Raw genomic sequence first — 7,068 nt, 5'->3', positions numbered from 1 at the left:
AAGTATCAGATAGCTTATCCCACTAATAACACCAACAAGTATCAGATAGCTTATCCCACTAATAACACCAACAAGTATCAGATAGCTTATCCCACTAATAACACCAACAAGTATCAGATAGGTAATCCCACTAATAACACCAACAAGCATCAGATAGCTTATCCCACTAATAACAAGCAGATTTGGGGGAAGTGTTCTGATAACTTAATTGTGTTTCTTTGAGTGTGAAATAATGAAACTGGGTAAATGTAAATAAATAAACAAATAAACATACTGTGTGTACTTGTGTGTGTACTTTTGCATGTACTTGTGTGTGTACTTGCATGTACACTTGTGTTTGTACTTTTTGCATGTACACTTGTGTGTGTACTTGTGTGTACACTTGTGTTTCTACTTTTTGCATGTACACTTGTGTGTGTACTTGCATGTACACTTGTGTGTGTACTTGTGTGTACACTTGTGTTTGTACATTTTGCATGTACACTTGTGTGTGTACTTGTGTGTACACTTGTGTGTGTACTTGCATGTACTTGTGTGTATACTTGTGTATCTACTTGTGTGTGTACTTGTTTGTACTTGCATGTACACTTGTGTGTGTTCTTGTGTGTACACTTGTGTGTGTACTTGAGAGTACACTTGTGTGTGTACTTTGCATGTACTTGTGCATGTACACTTGTGTTTGTACTTGAGAGTACACTTGTATGTGTACTTGAGAGTACACTTGTGCGTGTACTTGAGAGTACACTTGTGCGTGTACTTGAGAGTACACTTGTGCGTGTACTTGAGAGTACACTTGTGTGTATACTTGAGAGTACACTTGTGCATGTACACTTGTGTGTGTACTTGAGAGTACACTTGTGTGTGTACTTGAGAGTACACTTGTGTGTGTACTTGAGAGTACACTTGTGTGTATACTTGAGAGTACACTTGTGTGTGTACTTGAGAGTACACTTGTGTGTGTACTTGAGAGTACACTTGTGCATGTACACTTGTGTGTGTACTTGAGAGTACACTTGTGTATGTACTTGCATGTACTTGTGTATCTACTTGTGTGTGTACTTGTATATCTACTTGTGTGTGTACTTGAGAGTACACTTGTGTGTGTACTTGAGAGTACACTTGTGTGTGTACTTGTGTATCTACTTGTGTGTGTACTTGTGTATCTACTTGTGTGTGTACTTGCATGTACACTTGTGTGTGTGTACTTGCATGTACACTTGTGTGTGTACTTGAGAGTACACTTGTATGTATACTTGAGAGTACACTTGTGTGTATACTTGAGAGTACACTTGTGCATGTACACTTGTGTGTGTACTTGTACAGATAAAATAACAGACATTTCTACTAGAGTTTGTTTAGCTCCACAGTGTTCTTTCTCTTAGAACTAAACACAATAATCTTAAACTATGTCTTCACTCGATGATATCGTCAAGATGGCGTGCCCCTATTCAACAAGTAAACTCATTTTCTTTATACAGTTGACAGTGTAGCCTTGTGACATTTTTTCCATCATAGCATTGGTTACCTGTTACCTTTAGTCAACTTTCCAGCAAAAGATATTACAGTGCCAATCCTCTATACTACATATTACTGCAATAGGTAAAATAGCGATAATCTACAAAACGGTTCTAAAGGTAATCTTAAGGACTTTCTGGACCACATTTTGTGACCATTACAGCATGGAAACTAAAAAACAAACAAGTAAACATTACACATTTCTATATAACTAAAGTAGATAGAAAACATGTGATATACTTACATTTCACACTTTTTAACAAATCTCTCACGGAATTCTATAGAAGAGCTTCTTAAAATCAAGATACTTCAGCTAGCCAAGTTGACTAATACTTCCAATGTTATTTAAGTGTACTAAAACTGTCCTCAAGCGAGTGGACAGAAAGAATTTTACTATTTTGGCTTATACTGAGGCCTTCTTCAGGTTGAAGTGAAAATTGTTAGCCGTGTAGTGTCTTTTTATTGTTAGTGTGGTTCTCTGACATTTCCTCCTTATGTACTTTCTTGTTAAACATAAAGCTACAAAATGTGGCTATCTGTGTTGTGACTGCCATGAAAAGAAATTAATAGTACTATTGGGTTTTCACTGTAGTTGATCATGCAATATCAAACATAGTTCAAATACTTATCTTTTTCCAATCAAGAAGTAAACCTTTATTATCTTCACAAAAATAAAGTTTAGAATATATACCTTATAATAAAGTAGAAACAGCAAACGTTTTAACTATCTAACCTTCCAAGAAAATCATCTTTAGATGTTTTGTCTTTATCCATCACTTCAACATCTAATGTCATCTCTTGAACTTGGTTGACTATTGCCTTCAAAGGGAAACAAACAATATTTTAATTCCTGTTTGGTAAATAATGTAAGTAACTTTTAACTATCACAAAAATACAAACACACAATACTCCAGCTTCCACTGTGGTACAAGTTGGGTGGCATCAAATGTGGCCAATCTCATTCAGAATGATGAGAAAGTGATCACTGCCCCGTGGGTCATTGTCGACCCTCCAGGAAAAAATAAGGAAGTAGGAAAGGGGAACAAATGGACAGATTAATAGCAGTAAAAGACTGGCTAGGTGCATGAACCAGTATTGAAGAGAGAAAGGTTATGATCTGAGAACACACGCTCCACAGAACGACCCCTCCCATCAATATTGGCACTACTCCAGAGAGGATTGTGTTCACTAACGTCTCCTAAAGTAGATGGCAACTGTACAATAACATTATCAGGATCTATTTGGTTATAATTCTCTCCCAGTCACAATAAAAGTTAGTATGACCCATGTGAACACGGATAGCAACAGACTCCAGTGGCACAGACATGGTGGGTGCATGCTGGTCACACCCCCATGAACACATCCATCACACAACTTGTCATTCTTCTAAAAGGAAGAATGACATGAAGGGTGACAGCATCAGTAAGTCTGAGGAATGTTTCGAACCTGTAAGGAGACACGCAGGACAAAAGGAATCAATCAAGACATTAATGTCATCTAAATTAGAATGGAAATCGGGACATTTTTATTTAGTAGTAGGAGAACTGGGTGGAGAGCCTTTTTGTTTATTAGAAATAGGTCTATGGACCTCCATGAACCCTGTCCTAGGTCAGTTGTGTAGGTATTCTCAATGAGAATACAATAAGTGAATATATGACAGAATAATGGTCCTATACCTTGGGATCAATTGTGTAGGTCTCTGTCAGATGAATGAGAATACAATAAGTGAGTATGTGACAAAATAATGGTCCTGTACCTTGGGATCAATTGTGTAGGTCTCTGTTAGATGAATGAGAATACAATAAGTGAGTATGTGACAGAATAATGGTCCTGTACCTTGGGATCAATTGTGTAGGTCTCTGTCAGATGAATGAGAATACAGTAAGTGAGTATGTGACAGAATAATGGTCCTGCACCTTGGGATCAATTGTGCAGGTCTCTGTCAGATGAATGAGAATACAATAAGTGAGTATGTGACAGAATAATGGTCCTGCACCTTGGGATCAATTGTGTAGATCTCTGTCAGATGAATGAGAATACAATAAGTGAGTATGTGACAGAATAATGGTCCTGTACCTAGGGATCAACTGTGTAGGTCTCTGTCAGATGAATGAGAATACAATAAGTGAGTATGTAACAGAATAGTGGTTCTGTACCTTGGGATCAATTGTGTAGGTCTCTGTCAGATGAATGAGAATACAATAAGTGAGTATGTGACAGAATAATGGTCCTGTACCTTGGGATCAATTGTATAGGTCTCTGTCAGATAAATGAGAATACAATAAGTGAGTATGTGACAGAATAATGGTCCTGTACCTTGGGATCAATTGTGTAGATCTCTGTCAGATGAATGAGAATACAATAAGTGAGTATGTCACAGAATAATGGTCCTGGTCATATTTAATGGGTATCTATTTTAATGTTACTGAATCATGTGAAGGACCGGTATTTCAGGGGTATCTATTTTAATCTTACTGAATCATGTGAAGGACCGGTATTTAATGGGTATCTATTTTAATCTTACTGAATCATGTGAAGGACTGGTATTTAAGGGGTATCTATTTTAATCTTACTGAATCATGTGAAGGACTGGTATTTAAGGGGTATCTATTTTAATCTTACTGAATCATGTGAAGGACTGGTATTTAAGGGGTATCTATTTTAATCTTACTCAATCATGTGAAGGACTGGTATTTAAGGGGTATCTATTTTAATCTTACTCAATCATGTGAAGGACTGGTATTTAAGGGGTATCTATTTTAATCTTACTGAAGTATTAAAACTAGTTATAGAATCCAATCCAAATTCATTAAATGAACATAAGAACACCAGAATAAGTACAAGACATCAGTAAAAATGGGACAGTGAAAAAACCCTACAAAAACATCACCTACATAAGAAAACAGGGAGATGAATGAATGGAGTGGAGTGAAAATTATGTTTCTTTTCTCCAAAAAGACTTTATTTCTAATAATGCAATTAAGATTAACTCACAGATATAACAAACTTATTTTCAAAAACAATAAAAGTACCTTATAATTACCTCACACTTGTAGTTCCATACAGGGTTAATGTTGTCAGTAATTATGGCTGTTTTGAACTCCTCGTCTCCAACTGTTGGAACATTTTGGAAGTGCTATTTATTGTGATATTACTCAACAAACATCACCATTTCAATTACTGCTAAATCGGAGTGATTTCATCAAGAAGTTATAGAGTACAATCAAGTAAAAATCTTTAAAATCAGCTTACTACAGAAATATACACACTATGTCTTGCTGAAGTTACTAGTTAATGACAATGTTCAGTAAAAATTGAGGAAAGTTTAATATTATTTAATTGTATAACACCTCACAAGCAGTGGTGTAGCCACAAGTCACAATGAATGGAGCACTGCCGAACCTTTCAGCATCCAGACCCTTCATGATGGTCCCTGCTACTTACATAGAGGTTTTTCAAGCTCCCTGTAATGTATCTGTAAGGGCTTGTAAATCTCCTGCCCATCCATTGCAACTCTAAACCTCCCCCAAAATTTTATACCTGGCTATGCCCTTACTCACAAGTTCAATGTTCTTGAAGTGTTTGCAGTACAGATAGATATCACTTACATTCATACCTAGCTATGCCCCTACTCACAAGTACAATATTCTTGAAGTGTTTGCAGTACAGATACATACCACTTACATTCATACCTAGCTATGCCCCTACTCACAAGTACAATCTTCTTGAAGTGTTTTCAGTACAGATACATACCACTTACGTTTATACCTGGCTATGCCCCTACTCACAAGTACAATCTTCTTGAAGTGTTTGCAGTACAGATAGATACCACTTACATTCATACATGGCTATGCCCCTACTCACAAGTTCAATGTTCTTGAAGTGTTTGCAGTACAGATACATACCACTTACATTCATACCTGGCTATGCCCCTACTCACAAGTACAATCTTCTTGAAGTGTTTGCAGCACAGATAGATACCACTTACATTCATACCTGGCTATGCCCTTACTCACAAGTACAATCTTCTTGAAGTGTTTGCAGCACAGATACATACCACTTACGTTTATACCTGGCCATGCCCCTACTCACAAGTACAATCTTCTTGAAGTGTTTGCAGTACAGATAGATACCACTTATGTTCATACCTGGCTATGCCCCTACTCACAAGTACAATCTTCTTGAAGTATTTGCAGTACAGATAGATACCATTTACATTCATACCTGGCCATGCCCCTACTCACAAGTACAATCTTCTTGAAGTGTTTGCAGTACAGATAGATACCACTTATGTTCATACCTGGCTATGCCCCTACTCACAAGTACAATCTTCTTGAAGTGTTTGCAGTACAGATAGATACCACTTACATTCATACCTGGCTATGCCTCTACTCACAAGTACAATCTTCTTCAAGCACAGACAGATACCACAAAAGATGAATTGGAAATGTGTAAAACTACCATCTTGAGATTAATAAGATAATCATAAATAGCCTTACTTGTTACTATGGCATATGGATCAGAAGAGCCAAAACCAAAATCTGACTTTTGTAGCTGCTTTGCTTCCAAAACTTCAATTTGCAGAACACCCTAAACAGTAAAAGACATCACTCACTGATGTTTCAACTTACAAAAACAAAGGTTAAAGTAAAGAAATCATTTATAAGTAGTTTTAAATAGGCCAGTTATAAATTATAAATGAAAAAGTATATTACTTGTGTGACTTTAAATATATGAATTAATCTCAACTTTTCCAAATGAATGGAAGTACTGGGTGTATCTTTTACTTTAGGGTGCTCAGCAGTATCAATACATTTTGGAGGTTTGCACCCACAGAGCAGGTGTCTATGACTACATGTAAAAGACAACTCTTATTTAGCTGTGTCTAATAAATAAAAAAATCATTAAATGTGAATTCAAATTAATATGATAAGTATTTTATTGCTTCGAAAAGCTGTTCCAATTTTTAAGACATTTACCCAATTCACTGTCTGATCATTAAATGAAGTAATTGTACCTACACAATTATAATAATAAATTTCAAAATAATAAAACAACTATAATCACGAACACATGAAATACTCTAAACACTGGTATCAAAGTTGGACAAATACTGTAAACACTCGTATCAAAATTGGACAAATATTGTAAACACTTGTATCAAAGTTGGACAAATATTGTAAACACTTGTATCAAAGTTGGACAAATATTGTAAACACTGGTATCAAAGTTGGACAAATACTGTAAACACTTGTATCAAAGTTGGACAAATATTGTAAACACTGGTATCAAATTTGGACTAATACTGTAAACACTGGTATCAAAGTTGGACAAATATTGTACACACTTGTATCAAAGTTGGACAAATACTGTAAACACTGGTATCAAAGTTGGACAAATATTGTAAACACTGGTATCAAAGTTGGACAAATACTGTAGACACTGGTATCAAAGTTGGACAAATACTGTAGACACTTGTATCAAAGTTGGACAAATATTGTACACACTTGTATCAAAGTTGGACAAATACCGTAAACACTGGTATCAAAGTTG

The 7,068-nt window shown here is 35.9% G+C and overlaps 1 long non-coding RNA gene across 1 annotated transcript in view; it reads right to left on the bottom strand.

The window, feature by feature from the left end:
- The window catches only part of LOC111083889, a 7,579-nt gene extending 2,945 nt beyond the window's left edge, over nucleotides 1–4,634 (bottom strand). Inside the window, exons 1-2 of the long non-coding RNA XR_002609295.1 lie at nucleotides 4,559–4,634; nucleotides 2,249–2,334 (exon numbers count right to left, since the gene is read on the bottom strand). This is a non-coding gene — a long non-coding RNA (uncharacterized LOC111083889). The remainder of the gene's footprint in view (nucleotides 1–2,248; nucleotides 2,335–4,558) is intronic.
- Nucleotides 4,635–7,068: the final 2,434 nt, after the last annotated feature.

The sequence above is a fragment of the Limulus polyphemus genome, unplaced genomic scaffold, assembly GCF_000517525.1.
Source record: "Limulus polyphemus unplaced genomic scaffold, Limulus_polyphemus-2.1.2 Scaffold11927, whole genome shotgun sequence".
In the NCBI taxonomy this organism is placed as follows: domain Eukaryota; kingdom Metazoa; phylum Arthropoda; class Merostomata; order Xiphosura; family Limulidae; genus Limulus; species Limulus polyphemus.
The sequence above is the reverse complement of the archived record's forward strand: the minus strand, read 5'-3'. Positions and strand labels throughout refer to the sequence as shown.